General features: G+C 45.4%; 1 protein-coding gene across 1 annotated transcript in view; it reads left to right on the top strand.

Annotated features, from left to right (window-relative positions):
* LARGE1 (LARGE xylosyl- and glucuronyltransferase 1) overlaps positions 1-3,379 on the top strand; it is a 387,690-nt gene that overhangs the window by 79,556 nt on the left and 304,755 nt on the right. The gene's annotated exons all lie outside the window — the stretch shown is intronic.

Genomic DNA, 3,379 nt, shown 5'->3' with positions numbered 1-3,379 from the left:
TGCATCTTTCTCAGATCTGGAGAGGTCTCTTATTTGAGCTCTGGATTTTGACAAATGGCGTATTTTGGGATGTGGGTTTATTTCTGCTGAATGTCTGGCTTGATTAGTGTAGAGAAGCACATGCAAAGCAGGCTGGAGCCTCACCCCACCCCAACCTCCCCAGCCTGTACAATCAGGAAGTACGTCCTCCCTCCCATTGTGGCTGAAGAGGGAAGTGTGCTTTACATATGCAAATGCAAGCACCAAGTTTCACTTAATAATTATCAGCTGGAGATTCTATTGATGAACAGCTGAAGCTACTCATCAGGAGAGAAACTGACTTAACCATTTCTAGGCCCCGAGATACTGCCACTTTCCACCACCCTCTGAATACTGTGGTGATTGCAGACAAAGGTCTCTGATTCCCCCCATTCTTTACTTCTCCAGTTCTGAAGGGCTGCAGTCTGGCAGCTGAGTCTTCCTGACCCTGGTGTTACCGTGTGTGCATCTTTCCCCGGCCCTCACCTCCTTTCTGTTTTACAGGCTACAGAAGGCAGAATAGATCCCTCTGCATTTGTAGCAACGGGATTGCTTACAGCTGTAGAAGAAATGGCTTCATGTATTCCCTGCAGTAGCTCTCCTGCTGGGGCAACCGATTGCATCCTTCCAAAAAGGACACAGGGCGACCCCAAGGCAGGGTCCCCGGGATGTCCACATGAAGATATCAAGAACTTGCCTCCTTTCTGCTTGTCTTTCTTCTGTGTGGGCACTTGCCCTCTGGGATCTCTGATGGTATAGTTGGGCTGTTTTTTTTCAGTTTCGCTTGCTGTAGCTGTTCCTTGGCAGAGTTCAGTGGGCTGTCAGAAATGGTTTTATTTGGACTCTCTTCGTATTCACCTTTCTGCAGGAAGTTCCTTGCTTTATTGGTTCTTGTCAACACTGTCCTGCTTCTTGTCGCTCTCGTTTGTCCCCTGCTTGTAACACGGGAATATAACCTTTGTGTCCTGGAAAGAGTTATTTAGAGGCAGAAGGCAGAATGAAAACAAGTTCGTTTTTATTTTGATTTTTTTTTTTTTGAGGGGGTGTCAATTTAACCTGGTCCTTTTACTTTTATTGCAGTAAGTCTTGGCAAGTTACTTAAGCTCAATGAGACACTCTTTCTTTCTCTTTAAAATGGGGACAACTAAACCTGTCTCAGAGAATTGGGACTTAAATAAGATCGTGTGTGACACTCAGCCAAAGTAGATGGTGAGTAAGGCCCTATAATTATGATTCTCATTTGAAACCCAATTCCTATCATTGAACTATTACAGTATTTGCTTGTATTCGTTGATTTAGTCACTCAAGACATTTATTGAGTGCCTACTATGTGCTTGGTTCTAGGACCTGGAGATATAATGCGAGATGAGACAGAGCCACAAAAGACCCTTCTGCCATTGAACTTGTATTCTAGGGGTGGAGACAGGCAAACAAGAAGGAAACAAAAATATAGACTTGGGACTAGTGGGGGTGCTATGATGCACTCAATGGAGAATACGGGGGAACTAGTGAGAGAGAGACCGGGGCTAAAGGGTGGGCAGGAATGGGGTTTTCGAGCCTGGTTTTCAGATTCTTCTCTCGGCGTGATATTTAAGCAGATTCCCTAATTAAGTGGGTAGAAGCCAACAGCAACGCAGAGGCCCCAAGGTGGGAGAGTTCTTGGCATATTCAAGAAGCCTCTGGAAGGCCAGTGTGGCGGGCACCGAGAGAGTGGAGGACTGTGTTAAGGTCAGAAGGATAACTGGTCGAGGTGTTGTGGGACTTTGTAACCCACTGTAAGGTATTTGGGTTTGAAGTTTGACGGGAAGCTATAGGAAAGGCCGTTTGAGCAGGATAGTGATGGGATCTGAGAGCCATTTTTAAACGTCATCCAGCTGCTGAGTGGCTAGTAGACCGTTTCAAGGAGGGTTTCCGGTCAGGTGGCTATTATGTGAATCTGAGGAATGGTGGGACCTGGGGCTGGAGCGGTGATGAAAAGGGTTTGTATTCATGACGTACTTTGAAGGTAGAACCAACAATCAATGATATTACCGTGCAGTGTCTGTGGGCTTGAGGGAAGAGATTCAAGAATTAGCCCTATGTGCTTGGCTTTTGCACAGGGAATAATAGTGATGCCATTGGCTGAGAGGTGGAGAAGAAGGTTTTGAGGTGGGAATCCAGGGCTCTTCTTTGTATGTGGGGACATCAAGCGATTCCTGAGTTGTCATTGCTTCCCACAGTGTCGTTAGCACATAAGAATGTCCATTGATTATACACATCGTTCAAGACACTTGAGAAGCAAAGGAGATTCAACATGGCCCCGGCTTTCACCGATATGGTGTCTGCCCTGGACAGCTGTGGAGGGAATGGATAGTTAGAGTGTGAAGCAGGACGCGTAAACAACTATTACAAAGGTCCTAAGAGCCACCACCTTAAATCCATTTTGTGAGAAGTTGTAGGAAATCCAGTGGCGCTAAGAGGGACGGAGCGGCTGAGTCACCCTGATCAGAATAGAGAAGGGTTCCTTGAAGGGATTTTTCAGGGAGATCTTAAAGAGTCGCTGCTAATTCACCAGGTGACAAAGCCTGCAAAGGAAATAGCACAAATACTTGACGCTTATTCCAACTGCCAGCATGCCACCCAGGAACTTAGCAGAGGGCTTGTTGGTGAATATCACTGATTCTCCAAAGTACTCTTCAGAGCCAAGAAGATGGAGTTATACAGTGCAGGAGATTTCAGTAGCATATCCAGAAAATCCAGCAAGGCTCTAGCTAGGGTTTCCTCTTGACAAACTGTTCCATCGTCCCCAGCCTGACACAGCTTCTGAGGTCATCCTATGAGTAAAGCCTCGGTCTTGCAAGGGGCTCTTTTCTTTGGGGCCAGGAATTAGGATCTTGTACTTGGACCCCACCATCTCTTGGGTCTTCTGTGTCTGTTAGTGCTCCCTACACTCCAGCCAATGCTTCCTCTTAGCTTGCTGAGGAAAATCCTGGCTCTGCTTCACAATAGAGTTGAGTCGAAGGTCCTTAGTTTTATTATTCTTGCTTTTCTGATACCGTTGGAAGCATCTTATACAAAAAATTAACATCATCCCAGGAGCAGGAATTGGAAGAAAATAACAGTCTGTCAAAAGTAGAGACAGCAGGTTTTGCTTAATAGGTATTAGCCCAATATTTTACCCAAACATCTATCTCGCTCTTGGTAATGTCTTATCTTTGCCAAGTGCCCATCCTGATAAAATGTTATTTCTGTCAAGTGGAGCTCCTAATAAAATCTACTATCTCCTCCCCTCTCCCAAATCTATCTTGATAAAACCTCATTCTTCATTTCTGATTTCTTCCTAAGGGATGATTTGGATTTTTGTCTGAGAAGGGCGAAAAAA

The sequence above is a fragment of the Pteropus vampyrus genome, unplaced genomic scaffold (assembly GCF_000151845.1).
Source record: "Pteropus vampyrus isolate Shadow unplaced genomic scaffold, Pvam_2.0 Scaffold16, whole genome shotgun sequence".
In the NCBI taxonomy this organism is placed as follows: domain Eukaryota; kingdom Metazoa; phylum Chordata; class Mammalia; order Chiroptera; family Pteropodidae; genus Pteropus; species Pteropus vampyrus.
This window is presented reverse-complemented; position numbering and strand designations above follow the sequence as displayed.